This window comes from Macrotis lagotis, chromosome 3, assembly GCF_037893015.1.
Source record: "Macrotis lagotis isolate mMagLag1 chromosome 3, bilby.v1.9.chrom.fasta, whole genome shotgun sequence".
Lineage (NCBI taxonomy): Eukaryota > Metazoa > Chordata > Mammalia > Peramelemorphia > Peramelidae > Macrotis > Macrotis lagotis.
Window position 1 is genome coordinate 277316540 of NC_133660.1, and position 18420 is coordinate 277334959.

Sequence of the window (18420 nt, forward strand, 5' to 3'; positions counted from 1 at the left end):
CTGGGCAGGTCAGTGAGGAGGGTCCATGTGATAAGTGCTCCCTCAGTACTTAGCATGAGGGAGGGTACTTGCACTAGATAAGAATGACTCATCCCCCCTTCTCATCTAGCTCATACCAGGAAATCCATCTAGTATATCTCAAAAGGGAAACATTTTTTGAGTATGGAAATGATCAGGGCTAAGAGTGGGTTAGAATTCCAAACCAGGGAAGTGGCATAGATTGCATTCTTGTCCACCTTGTAAACAGAGTTAACCCAAAGACTCTTTTTGCTCCATCTGTGGAATGGCATGGTTTTGTTGTTTTTGTTTTTGTTTTTGTTTTTATTTTCCCTTTAGGAGCCCACAGATGCCAACCCCCTTATCAAATGTAGGGACCCTCAGCTTTAAGAATGACATTCCCTCCAAGTAGAACATATAAAAAAATCATCTATCTTCCAAAGCAAGCAAAATATGTGCAGAAGAAGAGAGGAGAAAGTGAGCACAGCTGTGATTGGACTCAATTGGCAAACCTAGAGTCCTAAAAGGATTCTACACTAACTCTCTCGGGTGTCCTCAGGCTTATCTCTCCAGAATTTCTTAGGGAGAGATCTTTCTCTGTTCCATCTCAGCCTCATCTTTCAGGATCCTCTAAAGGATCACTCTCTGGGACGCCCTTCTCTTCTGCCTGAAACTACCAAGGATGAAACAAATAAGGATGTTTCTGCTGCTGTTCCCACAGGGTACAACTGAAAGTCAAAAAATGATGCATAGTATATTAATCAGCCTATAGAAGAGAAACCAGTAGATTCCCACAGGCAGGTCACAGAGCAAGAACATAAGGATTTTGCACAGAATGGGAAAGTAGAGTTTGGAGGGTCACCTCTTCTGGGAGTGGCAATAGACTTTAAGGACTATAATCATGCTGGACACAGACATGAGACAAACTAGGAAGAGGACCAAGGTCACAAAAGAGAAGTTATATGCCACAAGTGACATTACACTGTAGGGAGAAAATCAAATAAAGCCCAGGCATCGCTATCTAGTAGATTCCTCAGGAGGTAGAGAGGGTAGAAGACTAAGCACACAGTGGCAGAGTTGTGCTTGGGGTATTGGCAATAGGACTAGATTGGGAAGTGCACTGAGAGCTCTTACTGTGGATCACAGCCAGGAGGCTCAAACGCAAGGTATAAAAGAAAAATTTGAGACTCATAACAAATCTTTTTACTCTGTCCAAAAAGTCAGAACAAATAAATGAGATGGAGCTTAGAATCTGGCAACCCAGGTAGAAGAATTCAGTCCCAGTCTGGTTGGGGATGTAGGCAGAGAAGGGAAGGCTCTTGATGCAAAACCCCAGATCTTGAAGACCAGTCCATTCATCACCAACCCACAACAACGGATAGCAAATATGATGGGGTTAGAAGTTGCAACAAATGCCCAAATGTCCCAGCTTCACAATCATCCAAAATGAGTAAGAGAGAATCACTGGTATTTCTCTGTCTTGAATTCATCAGTTGAGTCTTGAGGCATTTGGATTGAAATTTGCAACACGGTGATTGAGGCCATGCTGGAGAAACCTCCTCTATGCATTGCTGGCTTTGACATACTTGTGGATAAAACAGCAAAGAAGACTGAGGTGTCAAGAATATGCCCATTCCATTCCTCACCTCAGGCTAGAGTGAACCCAATTACAAATGAAAAAAAAAGTTTAGAGATTTGACTGAAGGGATGGGAAAGAAATGCCTTTATAGTGGGAAGACTTCTTCAGTCCAGTCCTCATCATTGCTCTACCCTCAGACCAAGGTTCACAAATGCTTCATGTCACAAGGAGGAATGGATAATGGAACCCTTAGGCATCAGTGACAGAATCAATCTCTCAGGGTGTTTCTAAAGAGGTTCAGGGGGAGAGAGAATGGGAGCAGATTGAGAACTTCCTCTCAAAGGAGACTCTTCTACACAGGAGGGTATGTTTGTGGAAAAAGATACTGCATGATGCCTTGGGTGTGATAGTCTTCTCATTTTCCCATAAGTTTTTCCTGTATCATTTATTTTTGTAATTGAAATTTTGTTTAACTTTCTCAGTTATATACAAAGGCAATTTTCAACTATCATCCATTTGCAAGTTTTTGAGTTCTACCGTTTTCTACCATCTTCCCTTCTTTCCCCTACTCCATGGCCTTGAACAGTTATTCAGTAAAAGTTGTACATGTATGATTGTGTTTAACCTTTTTCTATATTAGTCATATTGTGAAGTAGAAATTAGAATTAAGGATAAAAATGAGAAAAAAAGAAAAATGAAAGAAGTTTTTAAAAAAGTTAATATAGTATGCTTTGCTCTGCATTCAAAATCCATTATTTTTCTTTGGATCTGGATGGCATTTTCTTTAACAGGTTTCTCAGGATTGTCCTTGATATCTGAACTGCTGAGATGAGCTTCATCCATCATAGTTGATCATCCTACAGTACAGTGGTAAATGTGTGCAATGTTCTCTTGATTTTGCTCACTTCACTCAGCATCAGTTCATGCAACTTTTTCCATGATTCTCTAAAGACTAGCCACTTAAGATTTCTTACCGAAAAATAATATTCCATTACATTAATATGCCATAACTTGTTCAGCCATTACCCAATTGAAATGCATCCCCTCAATTTGTAATTCTTTGTGACTACAAAAGAGGTGATATTAATATTTTTGATCATGTGAGATTTCCCCCATTTTTGGTTTGCTTAGTGCAATTGCCTTTTAGGTAAAGTTCCAAATTGTTCTCCAGAAGGACTGGATCAGTTCACAACTATGCCAACAGTGCATTAGTGTCCCAGTTTTCCATGTCCTCTCCTACATTGATCATCTTCCTATTTTGTCATAGTTAATCTGATAAGTGTCAAGTGGTACCTCTAAGTTGTTTAATTTGCATTTCTCTTATCAATAATAATTTGGAGCATTTTTTCATATAATTAAAAATAGATTTTATTTCATCTGGAAACTTCCTGTTTATATCCTTTGACCATTTGTCAATTGGAGAATGACTTATAATCTTTGAAATTTGACTTAGCTTTCTTTCTATAATATTTTAGAAATGAGTCCTTTTTTTCAGAAACACTAGTGAAAATTGTTTTCCAATTTTCTTCATTCCTTCTAATCTTGACAACATTGGTTTTATTTATACAAAACTTTTAAATTTAATTTTCAATAGTCAAAATCATTCATTTTGCAATTTATAATGTTCTCAATTTCTTATTTGGTCACAAACTTTTTCCTTCTCCTTAGATCCATTTATAGGTCTTTTATATCACCTGAGTTCTGATCCTAGTGTCTTTTGGTTTATCAAACAGTGGATTACTTTGGCCATTTGCTACTGTTTCTTTTGTACCTATTTTAATCCACTGGTTCTTTAGTTTATTTCTTAACCACTATCAGACAGTTTTGATAACTGCTGTATTAAAATGGAGTTTTAGATCTAGTATAACTAGGGCTTTGCATCTTTTTCACCACTTCTCTTGTTATTCTTGAACCTTGTGACTATTTTTTCTAGTTTTGTAAAACATATTTTTGGTAGTTTGTTTGGTATGATATCGAGTCATTAGCCATAAACTCAAGCAATTCCATGGGGATACAAAAAAAGAGGTGAACAGAACTAGAAGACTGTTGTATACATTGATGAAAGGATTGTGCTATGATCAACTCTGATGGACTTATTATTCTTAGTGGTATAATGATCAGAGTCAATTCTAAGGGACTTGTGATGGAGAATGGCATCCACATTCAGAGAAAAAACTGAGCAGTCAGAATACAGATCAAAGTATTTCAATTTTTGGAATTTGCTTTATGCTTTATGCTTTTTCTCTTCTCATGTTTTTTTCTTTTTCATTTTAATCTGATTTTTCTTTCCTTTCTTAATATGACTAATATAGAAATATGTTGAACATAGTTATACACATATAACATATAACAAATTGCTTCCTGTCAAGGAGTGGGAGGAAGAAATAGAGGAAGGGAGAAAAATATGGAATGCAAAACCTTGCAATAAATAAATGCTGAAAACTAAAAAAAAAAATTACCTTTGGGCAGGTCAGTCTTACAGATCCACTAATGAACTCTTGGGAAATCAGTGTCTTCTTAGAAAGAACCACAACTGCTTCAACATATATTGTATTCTCTCATTTGTTATTTGTTTCCTTTCAAATATCCTGATATCTGAATAGTATTGATTTTAGATTATTTTTGTTTTACTTTTTATTCACTCTGTGAAGGTAGAGAGAATATACAATTTCACTACACTATTAACTGCTTAAGAAGTCAGTGATTGAAATATATTCATTACTAATATTTTGCAAGCATCACAAGCAAGATAACTTTCTACACCTCCTGATGCAGTGTCATTTAATCATCCTCATGTATCCTTATCCGTCTTTCTCCTGAGTAACCCAGTGAGTCTATCACCAACCTCTATGGCTTGGTTATCTTTAGGTATGAATTAGACAACCACTGAATATATCACCCCCATCTTGAGATCTGATAGAAGGACAAATGCAGAGCTATACCCACTTTCTAAGACATAGAGTGGGAACGATTTTGAGTTGGAGAAAACTGTAATAATTATTATGCTAATAAATGTATGTAAACCACAAATCACAACAACACAAGTCTGGTCTCTTTCCAAGAAGGAGAATATAAAAAAAGTGAAGGAGACCAAGTGGATGAATAAGAATAATGCTATCATTTCTATTATTATTATAAACATTGAAAATAATATATTATTATTAAAATGGCATTTCTATTTCACTTTAAGTACTATGGAATTGCATTACAAAGAGTTTTCCATTGCATTGTCTCCTTTGAGACTCAAGTGTATTTCTGAAGCCAGAATGTGGTTTTTTGGGCTCCCAGTACAATTTCTCATAATGGTTTCAGCCATGATCATACAGATGACTTTTATATCTACAATCCTTTTAAGCCTGTCAGTAATGTCATAATTATTCATTAAGCATTTTCCATGTTCTAAATGCTGTGTAAAACTCTGGGGACCAAAAGAAATCCTGAGAATTAATTAAGTTTAGAGGAAGTCATCTGGATGAGAATCTAGCAAATCACACAGAGAAGGAGCAGCCAATTAAGTAGGAGAACTAGGAAAGTGGGCCCCAAGAATCTGGGGAGAAGACAACCTCAAAGAGGGCAACACGGTCAACCATGCCCAAAGCTGCAAAGAAGTCAAAGAGAATGAAGATTAAGAAAAGGCTATTGGATTGGACAGGAAGAGAACATCGGTCATTCTGGAGAAAGAAGTTTCAATGGAAGGATAAGGTCAGAAGCACAACTGTAAGGGATTAAGAAGAGAATGAGAGGAAAGGGCAGAAGAAATATATGATGATAATTACAATTAAATAAGTGGTCTATGTTCTTCCTGTTTGTCTTGTTTTAATTTTAATTTTTATTTGCTTTTTAGAATGGGAAAGACATTTTTGTAGGTGATAGGAAACTGGTGCCATGTCAGGGCAGACTTCACTTAATTGAAATCTTTCCTCCTGTCTTCTCTGCCATCCCTGTGCCTGTGGGGATTATTAAAAATGAAAGGACCTGCATATGCAAAAAATATTTACAGTAGCTCTTTTTATGGTGATATGGAACTTCAAATTGAGGGGATGTTCATCTATTGGAACATGGCTGAAATATGGTATGAGAATGCCATGGAATATTATTTTTTATAAGCAATGATGAGTAAGTAGCCTTTCAGAAAAACCTTGAAAGACTTACACTAACTGATACTGAGCAAAGTGAACAGAACATTTTACTCAGTGACAGAAACTCTGTATAATGACCAACTCACATAGGCTTAGCTCTTCTCAATAATTTAGTGCTTAAAGACAATTCTAAAAGATGTGTGATGGAAAATCGCATACAGATTCAGATAACAAACTGTAGAATCTGAATACTGATGAAAGCATACAATTCTCACTTTTTCTTTATTTCTTTCTTCAGTTTTTTCCCTTTTGTTCTTTCACTCTCTGACTATGGAAATTTAAATGACAGTATATGTATAATCTACATTAGATTGCTTTCTACCTTGGAGATGAGGGATAGAAGAGAAGGGAGGGAGAAAAATTTGGAACTCAAAATTTTATAGAAATGAGTGTTAAAAGTTATCTTTACATGTAATTAGAAAAAATAAACTACTTTTAAAAGTGAAAAAATATAAAAAGAGGAAAAAATTCCTAGTTCTTTAGTAGTACCTGTTATGTGAAAGAAGTTACTGGTAAAATGTTGTCTAGAAACAGAGTATATTAGTCTGAATGATCATAAAGTTTGGGGTGAGGCAGATCACAGGGCATCAGGACAAGAGGGAGAGATAACTAATCAACAGAGATAATGAGATAATAGACTGACATAATAGAATTTAAGAATCCCTGATGGCTGATTGGTCAGTTCTATTGCCTAAGAAAACAAAGAATTTTGTAAAGTTTTGATAAGGCTTGTTTTGTTCTCAAGACTCATCAGTGTCTTGAGCACAAAACCAGTCATAAGACAGACATTCATCTCCAGGTCAATCACCCCAGGAAGGTTAGTTTTGGTGAGTGATTCTTGGCTCTAAGTCTTTATTCTTTTTTGAAATATGAAATTTAAATTTTTCTGCTCCAACTTCATAATGACTATTAATTCAGGTTTGATCCGGACTTTGGTATTTGAATATTTTCTGATGTTTAGTAGCTATCTCTTACTTTGTCTTGTAATGTTTCTGCAAATTTTCATGGGGAGTTTCTTTCAGGAGCTAACCAGTAGATTCCTTTTAATGATTTATTTATTTATTTTCACATTACTACAATAATCTTGTTGTGAAAGTAAACATAAATTCCCCCCCCCCCAAAGACAGAGAAACCTCTAGATAAATATATTGAGAGGAAAGAATGTGTACTTCAGTCTGTGTTAAGATATCATTGACTCTGTCCCTGGAATGGGTTGCATTATTTATCTAAAGTCCACCAGAGAAAAATTGCTGCAATATTTTATCCAATGGTTGTTATTGTTAACTGTATTTCCTCCTCAATCCCATTTATTCTATTCTCTCTCTCTCTCTCTCTCTCTCTCTCTCTTTCCTTTCACTTTGTCCCTCCTCAAAAGTACTTTGTATCTGACCATCCTCATCCTCTCCCACGATCTTCCTTCTCTTCTATCACCAACACCCCCTCTTCCCTCACTGTGTCCCCTTTCTCCTTAGAGTGAATTTCAGTTTTTGTTTGATAAATCTTTTTTTGCTAGACAATGGGGTTAAATGACTTGCCAAGGTCACATAGGTAGGCAATTATTAATTGTCAGAGACTGGGTTTGAAATCAGGTTCTCCTGATTTCAAGGTTGGTGCTCTATTCACTGCACCACCTAGCTGCCCCTTGTTTAGCAACTTTCAGAGAATTTTCTGACTTTGGATTTGATGTTAGTGTTGAGCTATCTGCTCTTTTGAGGGGAAGCTCTGTACCACTACAAAAAAGAGTTGTTATTTTTAACATTAGAGACTTTTCCGAATTTTTAATGATCTCTTTGGGATATAGACCCAGCAATGATATTGCTGGATCACAGAATCTGCACAGCATTATTGCCCTTTGGGCATAGTTCCAAATGACTCTCCAGAATGTTTGGATCAGTTCACCACTCCACAAGCAGATCATTAGTGTACCAGTTTTCCCATATCCTCTCTAACACTGATCATCTTCCTTTTTTTAATCACCTTAACCAAACTGGTAATTGTCATGTGGTAGCTCAAAGTTGTTTTAATTTGCATTTCTTTTAACAATAGTGACTTGGAACATTTTTATATGATTATTTATTATGAATTTATATATGTATATGTAAATATATTTGTATATATATTTTATGAATATGAAGTTTTAATCTTTATCAAAAACTGTTCCTATCCTTTGATCATTTATTAATTTTTACTATTTTATCTAGTTTTTTGGTAGTTTGATTAGAATGGCATGGAATACATAATTTATTTTTCATAGAATTGTCATTTTTATTATATTAGCTCAACCTAACCATGAGAAATTGACAATTTTCCAGATGTTTAGATATATCTTTATTTGAGTGTAAAATATTTTGTAATTGTGTTCATATAGTTTCTAAGTTTGTCTTGGGAGGTAGATAGATTTTGAAATCCTATTGGGAATGCATGTTATTCCCTCTCTTGGTCCAATTTGTTGTGAGTAAGATATTCATACCCTTCCCTCCTTCCCTCTACCATAATAATGCTTTTTAAATACCAAAGATGACCTAGGTCAAGAGTTTTCTAGAGGAAATACTGGCTGGGAACTCAGACAAAAATTTTGTCGAATCATCAAGATTGAATTGACTTCTTCTACAGTCAAAATTGTCATTCATTCTGTGAAGTAGCTTATCTTCTTTGTACCTCTATGTGGTGAATAAGGGCTTGTTTCAGTGAAGCTAGAGATAGCTCACATTGGCACTTAATGGACACTTAGAGTTTAAAAATCTTTTTTTTTCTGTTGTCTAAAGTCATTTATAGGGAAATCATCTCCAGGATAATCATCTTGAGAAAAATCTCTGCCCAGACAAGGCATTTTATTGTTTTGTTTTTATTTGTGTAATAAAACAAATATTTTCATAATACAGTTCAATAAAAAAGATCTTTGTACAAGAGACTGAAATCTACTATGTGCAAATATAAAACAAAATCATATAATTTTTTTCTATTTTTTTCTTCTCTATTTCTCCCCCACCCTAGTGACACTACACATAAATACACACATATATATGTACATATGGATACACATATGTATTTATATATTCAAACATTCTTACTTCTATCACTTCTTTCTCTGAATGAAGAGAATACCTTCCTTCATATGTCATTTAAAGGTTATTTGGGTATTTATTATAATCAAAATAACAATTATTCTAAGGCTTTCTTAAAACAATATTACTATTGCTGTATACAATGTTCCCTTGGTTCTTCTTATTAATTTGTTCATGTATTTCCATTGAGTTCATATTTGGGGGTTAATTGCTTAATAAATTTTATTTCTTTTGCTCTTTACAACAATCCTGGAAAATAAATGAGATTATCATCCCCATTTGACAGTTGAGGAAACGGAGATAGATGACATGTGACTCATACGAGGTAAGTCAGGACAGGTCTGTGACTAGATATGAACTCAGGCTGGTCTTTCAGGATCCAGACCCAATACTGTACCCATAGTTTCCACCTATGGAATATCATATGGAATGCCATATCAGGAGTGTACGTGACTGATTCAATGTCAATGTCTCTGAAGTAGTCCTCTTGTCCATAGAAAACAAAGTTAAATGTCTTTGTTCTCCATAGAAAGATATAATGAGTCACTTCTGAGTGGAAAGAGAAGAAGATCTCCCCCAATACAATAAATTCCTTCAATTTTGAGGAGAATAAGTTCTAGGAAATTGTTCATTCTATGTATTCCATCTCTGCAGAAAGAAATGGAGACAGGAAACACTTCTGGTGTGTAGCCAAAATGGCAACTGGAAGCTAGGAAGCTCACAGAGTTTTTTCCTGAAGCAACTTTAAATGAAACTTCTACACAGACCTTAAGGCTACAGATCCCATCAAAAGAGATTGAAACAAGTTCACATCTCACCTCACTCACCTCAGAACATCAGTAAATGTCTGTCTCTTCTAGGTAACAGAGAAGTGTAGCCCAGAATAGGTGGGAGAACAGGAATGTCAGCAGGAAGCTTTGAGTCACAGTAAAGGTGAGGGTTCAACAAGTCAGTGTGGTAGCAGGTGAGCAGTGGGAGTGCTAACCCCAACTCAGAGGAAAAAGTCAGAACCCTAGCAATGCTAGTACAAAAGATGGGACTGGATTGGGAACAAAACTTTTTCAGAGACAGCACAATGGCATAAAAAGGGAACAAATCTCTGCATAGTAAACACCTTGGAAAGCGATATCAGATTCAAATCCAAGCCCTAGGAGAAAAAGATGTACTATTTTCCCTGTACCCCAGGAGAAGGGTACAATTATAAAAATGAGCAAAAAATACAGAGTGCTAATATAGATAACCACAACTCTGATAGAGACAATAAAAATGACATCTCAGAAGAGGAAAACAGAAAAAAATGCCTACATGTAAAGTGTCAAAGGAGTTTATGAATTAGTCTCAAATCTGAAATGAGCTTTGGAAGAGATCAAAAAGGATTTTAAAAATCAAAGAAGAGGGGCAGCTAGGTGGCACAGTGGATAGAGCACTGGCCTTGGAATCAGGAGTACCTGGATTCAAATCCGACCTCAGACACTTAGTAATTAACTAGCCATGTGGCCTTGGGCAAGACACTTAACCCCATTGCCTTGAAAAATCTAAAAATAAATATATAAATAAAAAATCAAAAAAGAGAGGAAGAAGAGAAATGTGAAAAGAAATGAGAGCCATGCAGGAGAATTGTGAAAAAAAAATCACTGAAGAAATCAACTGCTTTAAAAGTAAAAATGATTGACTGGAAAAAGAATGTAACCCATTAAAACATAAAGTTGACCAACTAGAAAAGGGAAACAAAGCCAAGATGGCGACAAGAAGGGATCAAGTCTTAGGAGCTCTCTGATAAAATTCATCAGCTAAGGACTCTAACTAAACTTTTGAGAGACAGAACCCACAAAGGGACCCAGTGAGGCAGTTCTCCTATTCAAGGTAACCAGGAAAAGAGCAGAAAGGCTCTGCTCCCCGGGATTGGAGAGGCGGCCGCCAGAGGGGTGGCCCGCCAGAGCCAAAGAACCTCAGCCTCCCAGAGGCAGCCCCAGGGCGCTGGGAATCTCAGCTCACAGCAGCGGGGGAGTCTCCTGAGCTGCACCCCGAGGAGCACCAGGCACAAAGTGGGGGAACAGCGGGGGACCTCTGCCAGAGCGAGCATGTGGAGCCCAGCCCTCAGGGCACACAGCAAGCAGCATCCTCTTTCCCCAGCCCTGATGCAGGAAACAGAAGCAGGCAGAGCCAGTAAGCAGGAGCCCCCAGGGCATGAGCCCATTGAGCTGAGGGAGGGGAGTGAAGAGAGACTGTGAGCTCAGTCCTCTGCCCCTGAAACAGGACTCTGGGGCTCTGACCACATTCATATCCTGATCTCAGTCTAGGCTCCCCCCATAGAACAGCAGCCTCCCCCACCTCAGCCCCCTTGGCAGAGGGGGGCACTTATGGTCATTCACAGACCAGGAGGGAGGACAGAGCCACACACACTGAGACCCTTGTGGGAGTGTCCCAAAAGCTCAAGAAACACCCCAAACCAGGCCCAGGCTGGGCAAATGAGCAAGCAGAGAAACAAAAAGAAGACTATTGAGAAATATTTTGCAAATGAGCCCAAGAAGGACCAAAATACTCAGTCTGAAGATGAGGAAGCACAAGCTCCTGCATCTAAAGACTCCAAGAAAAACAGAAATTGGGCTCAGGCTATGATAGAGCTAAAAAAAGACTTTGAAAATCAAATGAAGGTGTTGGAAGAAAAACTGGGAAAAGAAAGGAGAGAGATGCAGGAAAAAACATGAAAATGAAGTCAGCAGCTTAGTCAAGGAAATCCAGAAAAATGCTGAAGAAAATAGCATGCTAAAAACCAGCTTAGGTCAAATGGATAAAACAGTTCAAAAAGTTATTGAGGAGAAGAATGCTTTAAAAAGCAAAATTGGCCAAATGGAAAAAGAGATAAGAAAACTCTCTGAGGAGAACAAATCCTTCAGACAAAGAATAGAATTCAGGGAGATTGATGAATTTAACAGAAATCAGGAATCAATACTTCAAAACAAAAAAAAAATGAAAAATTAGAAGAAAATGTGAAATATTTCATTGAAAAAAGAACTGATATGGAAAACAGACTTAGGAAAGATAATTTAAAAATTATTGGAATACCTGAAAGTCATGATCAGGAAAAGAGCCTTGACATCATTTTCAAAGAATTACTACAGGAAAATTGCCCTGAAATTCTAGAAGCAGAGGGCAAAATAGAAATGGAGAGAATCCACCAAACCCCCAGAGAAAGAGATCCCAAAAAACCAACCCCTAGGAATATTATAGCCAAGTTCCAGAACTCCCAAGTCAAAGAGAAAATATTATAAGCAGCCAGAAGGACACACTTCAAATATCGTGGAGCTGCAGTCAGGATCACACAGGACTTAGCAGCAGCTACATTGGAAGCTTGTAGGGCTTGAAATACAATATACCAGAAGGCAAGAGAGCTTAGAATGCAGCCAAGAATGAACTACCTAGCAAAGCTGAATGTCCTCTTCCAGGGAAAAAGATGGACTTTCAATGAACCAGGGGAATTTCAAATGTTCCTTTTGGAATGGCCAGAGCTGAATAGAAGGTTTGATCTTCAGATACAGGACTCAGGTGAAGCATGGAGATTGGAGGAGAGGGGGGAAATATGAGGGACTTAATGAGGATGAACTGCATGTATTCCTGCATAGAAAAATGACACTGATAATACTCATATGAACCTTCTCAGTTAATAGAGCAGGTAGAGAGAGCTTTTTTAGTTGAAGGAGAAAGCTGAATTCGAAGATAAAATATGGTATAAAAATGGAGTCAATAGAAAAAAAGGGAAATGGAATGGAAGAAAGAAAAAGGAGAGGGGGAATAGTCCAAGATATTTCACATAAGATTTTTTTTATTACAATGAGCTATTGCAATGGTATGGAAGGGGGGAGGCAAGGGGGAATGAGGGAAACTTTGCTCTCATCAGAGATGGCTAGGAGAGGAAACAGCAAATATACTCAATAGGGTATAGACCTCTGGACTAAGAAGGAGGGGGGAGCAGGGGGAAGGGGTAGGGATATGAATAAAGGAGGAGAGGATGGACCATGGGGGGAGAGTGGCCAGATATAACACATTTTCTTTCTTACTTCTTGCAAGGGGCTGGGAATGGAAGGCCAGCCCAGGACCACAGGGCCAGGTGGATTCTGGGCCTAAGGGGTGGTATGGGGGCTCAGGACCAGGGATCTGTCTGCTGTGCCACTCAGCGACCCTACAGCAGAGACAGAGTGAAAGGAGAGAGAAAATAGAGTACATGGTAGTGGAGAAATAAGAAAGGAGGGAGTTGCAATCAGCAATGGCAACGTTGGAAAAATATGGAAATAACTTTTCTGATGGACTTATCATAAAGAATGAGATCTACCCATGACAGAGTTGTTGGTGTTGGAACAAAGACTGAAGCACATTTTTTGTTATGATTATTTTGGGGAGGGTGCAGGGCAAGTGGGGCTGGATGGCCTGCCTGGGGCCACATAGTGGGGTGATCTTTGGGTGTCTGGGGCCGGATTTGGACCCAGGTGCTCCTGGCTCAAGGGCCAATGCTCTGTCCGCCACCCAGCCACCCCTACTATTATTACTATTTTATTTTATTTTGGTTCTTTTTTTTCCTTCTTTCTTTTTTTTTTTTTTGGTTTTTGTAGGGCAGGGGGGATCCGGTGGCTTGCATGTCACACTGGGTTTACGAGGCTGGATGTGGACTCGGGTGCTCGTGGCTCCAGGGCTGTTGCTTCATCCATTGCGCCACCTAGCCATACCTACAATTATTACTATTATTATTTTTTATTTTAATTTTTTTCTCTCCCCTTTACTTTTTTCGCCCAAACAAGTCTATTTGTATTCATGGGGGAGGAGGGGTATTTTGTTTACTTGTAAACAAGAATATTTTATTAATGTAAAAAACATTTGTACAAAATGAGAATAAGAAATAAATTTAAAAGAAAAAAATTATCCAAGAAAAATAAACACAAAAACTAATTGAAGAAAATGAAACCATAAAAAATGAATTGGACAAATGGAAACTAATGACTCAATGAGACAATATGATCCCTTAAAGCAAAGTAAAAAAATGAATAATACCTCTTGGGGAAAAATGAGCAACCTAGAAAATAGATCCAGGAGAGAGAATTTATGTATTATTGATTCACCTGAAAGTCTCAATCAGAAAAGAATCTAGAAAGTATCATATAGGAAATTATCATTGAAAACTGCCTGATATCATAAAAGAAAAATAGAAAATAGTCCTTGAAAGACTCCACTGATCACTTCCCATTCCCCAAGTGATGGGCATCCCCTCAATTTCCAATCCTCTGCCACTACAAAAAGAATTACTTTGAATATTTTTGTACATGTGGGATTTTTATCCCTTTCCAAGATCTCTTTAGGATCCAGACCCAGTAATGGTATTGTTGAATCAAATGATATGCTCATTTTTATTGTCCTTTAGGTATAATTCCAAATTGCTCTCTAGAAAGGTTTGATCATTTCACAACTCTACCAACAATGTATCAATGTCCCATTTTTCCCACATATTCTTCAAAATTGATCATTTTCCTTTCTAGTCATATTGACCAATCTAAGAAGTATGAAGTGATACCTCAGAGATGCTTTAATATGTATTTCTCTAGTCAATAATGAATTAGAGTAAGTTTTCATATGACTCCAGATTGCTTTGATTTCTTTGAGAATTGCCTTCTCATATTCTTTGACCATTTATCAATTGGGGAAAAATTTTTTTCTTTAAAATTGACTCAGTTCTGTATATATTTTAGAAATGAGACCTTTGTCAGAAACACTAGTAATTGTTTCCCAATTTACTACATTCCTTTTAATCTTGGTTGCAGTGACTTTGTGCAAAACCTTTTTAATTTAATGTAATCAAAATTACCCAATGTGTTTTTAATAATGTTCTCTATCTCTTCTTTGGTCATAAATTGATCCCCTTTCCATACATCTGACAAGTAAACTATTCCTACTTCTCCTAATTGACTTATAATATTATCTTACATGTCTAAATCCCATTTTGACCCTATCTTTACCAAGGGTGTGACATAGTGGTCTATTCTGAGTTTTGGTCATACTATCTTCTAGTGTTCCCAAGAGTTTTTTTTTTTAAATCAAAGAGTGAGCTCTCCCTGAATCTTTGGGTTTATCAAAAAGTAATTTACTATAATCAATTACTGTTGTCTCTTTTGCCCCTAATCTATTCCACTCATCCATCACTGTATTTCTTAGCCAGTACCAGATAGTTTTGACGACTGATGCTTTATAATATAATTTTGGATCTGGTATGACTAGGTCATATTTCTTTGCATTTTTCATTAATTCCTTTGATATTCTTGCTCTCTTGTTCCTCCATATGAATTTAGTTGCTATTTTTTCTAATTCAATAAAGTAATTTTTGAAAGTTTGATTGGTATCACACTAAATAAGTAATTGAATTGAAATAGAATCATCATTTTTGTTACATTAGCTCAGCCTACCAATGAGCAAATGATATTTGTCCAGTTATTTAGATCTCATTTTATTTGTGTGAAGAGTGTTTTATTATGGTTTTCATAGAGTTTCTGAATCTGCCTTGGCAGATAGATTCACAAGTCTTTTATAATGTCTGAAGTTATTTTAAATGGAATTTCTCTTTCTATCCCTTACTGCTGTATCTTTTTGGAAATATATAAAAATGCAGAGGATTTATGTGAGTTTATTTTCTATCCTGTGACTTTGCTAAAGTTGCTAATTATTTCTAGTAGTTTTATTGAATGATTTTCTAGGTTATCTAGGCATACCATCATATCATCTGCAAAGAGTGAGAGTTTTAGTTCTTCATTTCTGATTCTAATTTCTTCAATTTCTCTTTCGTCTCTTATTGTTAAAATTAATATTTCTAATAAAATATTGAATAATAGTGGTGATAACCAGCATCCTTGTTTCACTCCTGATCTTATTGGAAATGCTCCTAGCTTATCCCCATTACAAATAAAACATTGATGGTTTCAGATACAAAAAAAATCTTGCATCCTTTTTAAGGAACAATCCATTTATCACTATGCTTGCCAGTGTTTTTGGTAGGAGGTACTGTATTTTATCAAAAGCTTTTTAAATATCTATTGAGAAAATTATATAATTTTTGTTAGGTTTGTTAATGATGTGGCCAATTATACTGTTTATGTTTTCCTAGTTTGAACCACCCTTGCATTCCTCCTTGATCATAGTGTATTATTCTAGTGATTATTTGTTTTAATTTCTTTGTTAATATTTTATTTAAATTTTTTGCATCTATATTTATTAGGGAAATTGGTCTATAATTTTCCTTCTTTGTTTTGACTCTTCCTGGTTTAGGTATCAGCTCCATATTGATGTCAAAGTAGGATTTTGGTAGAGTTCCCTCTTCATCTATTTCAAAATAGTTTATATAGAATTGGAAACAATTGTTTCTTGAATGTCTGATAGAATGCACTTGTGAATCCATCTGGTCATGGAAATTTTTTCTTAGGAAGTTCACTGATGGCTTGTTGAATTTCTTTTTCTAAGACAGGTTGTTTAAGTATTTATTTTCCTCTTCTTTTAACCTAGGTTTCATATATATATATATATATATATATGTGTGTGTGTGTGTGTGTGTGTGTGTGTGTGTGGTAAGTTTTCATCCATTTCACTATTTCACTTAGATTATCAAATTTAATGGTGTACAATTTGGCAAAATAGTGCAGAATTATCACTTTAATTTCCTCCTCATTGGTGGTGAATAAACCTTATTCATTTTAATTTGGTTTTCTTCTTTCTTTTTAAAATCAAATTAGAAAGTTTTTAATCTATATTATTGGGTTTTTTTCAAAAACCAACTCATGACTTTATTAGCTTAATGATTTCTTTGTTTTCAATTTTTTAATTTCTCCTTTAATTTTCAGAATTTCTAATTTGGTATTTAATTGGGGAATTTTTAATTTGTTCTTTCTCTATTTTTTTACATGCCCAGTTTATTAATGTCCTCTTTATTTTATTCACATAAGCATATAAAGATATAATATATCCCCAAATAACTGCTTGTATCCCATAAGTTTTGGTATGTTGTCTTATTGTCATTTATTAAAATTAGGTTATTTAGTTTCTAATTAGTTTTAAGTCTATTTCTCCATGAGTCTTTTTTGCATCTGATTTTTATTTCATCATAATCTGAAAGGATACACATTCAATATTTTTGCTTTTCTGAATTTGACTATGATGTTTTTGATGTCCTAATACATGGTATTTTTTTGTGTAGGTGCCATGTGACACAGGAAAATAAAAAACATATATTCCTTTCTACCCCCCCATTCAATTTTCTCCAGAGGGCTATTATATATAAGTATTTTTTTACCAATCTATTCACCTCCTTAATTTCCTTCTGAGAAAGGACAGTTGAGATCCCCCACATGCAGAGCTTTGATATCTATGTCTTCCTCTGATTCATTCAGCTTCTCCTCTATTAATTTGAATGCCATACCACTTGGTGCATATATATAATGAACACTGAGATGACTTCATTGTCTATTTAAGAAGATACGGTTTTGTCTCTTTTATATTCTCTTTTATATTCTGCTGTAGCCTTTTACCTTTACTCTGTATGTAACTGCACTTCAAATGTGTTTCTTGTAAGCAGCACATTGTGGTCTTCTGATTTTTAATTGACTCTGATTTCTGCTTCTATTTTATGGGAGACTCTATCCAATTCATATTCAAAGTTGTAATTATTAACTCTTTATTGTCCTTCTTGCTATCTCTCCTCCATTTGAATTTTTCTGTTTCTTTCACTTTAACCCTCCTCCCCAAAATTTTGTTTCTGAATACCAACTCCTTCAATGTGTTTACCCCTCCTATCCACCCCTTTCCTTTTCTTTCTGCTTTACCTTTCCCCCTTCTTCCTTGTTTCCCTTCTAGCAGTCCCTCCTTCCCTCTGCCCTTTTCCCCTCCTTATATTTGAAGGCTAAAATAATTTTCTAAACTCAACTGAGAGTGTGTGTTAATCCCTTTTTAAGTCAATTCTGAACAGGTGGTTTTCACCTCCTCCCTTCTTTCCCTCTTTTGATAAGTACTTTGCTCCTCTTCATATGATGTAATTTACCTTATTCAAGCCCCCCCCTTCCTTCCATTTCTTTACTGTACCCCTTTTTAATTATATATAGATAGATATATCTATATCTATATAAATATAATATATATTAAATCATTCCATTAAACTCATGAACATACCATGAATGTCCATACTTTGGTCTAAGTTTATTCCCTCTATTAGAGTAACAATTCTCAAAAGTTATGAGACTCTTCCTCCCAGGTGGGATGTAGCCAGTGTAATATCGGTAGATAGTTTTTTTCTTTTTCCCCTGTTTACCTTTTCATGTATCTCTTGATTCTCCTGTTTGGAGATCAAATTTTCTGTTTAACTCTGTTCTTTTCATCAGGAAAGATTGCAAATCACCTATTTCATTAAATGTCCATCTTTTCCCCTGAAAGAGAAGGCTCAGTGTTGCTGAATGATAAATTCTTGGTTGCAATTCAATTCCCTTGCTCTCTAGAATATCATATTCCAGATCCTTTGTTCCCTTAATGCTGTTGCAGTCAAGTCCTGTGTAATCCTGACTGACACCTTGGTATTTGAATTGTTTCCTTTTGGCCATTTGCAGGATTTTCTCCTTGATCT

General features: G+C 36.0%; 1 protein-coding gene across 1 annotated transcript in view; it reads left to right on the forward strand.

Moving 5' to 3' along the window:
* The first annotated feature begins 6480 nt into the window (after positions 1-6480).
* The window catches only part of LOC141516596 (mas-related G-protein coupled receptor member D-like), a 29852-nt gene continuing 17912 nt past the window's right edge, over positions 6481-18420 (forward strand). Inside the window, exon 1 of the mRNA XM_074227614.1 lies at positions 6481-6542. The gene's annotated coding sequence lies outside the window, so the exon portion shown is untranslated. The remainder of the gene's footprint in view (positions 6543-18420) is intronic.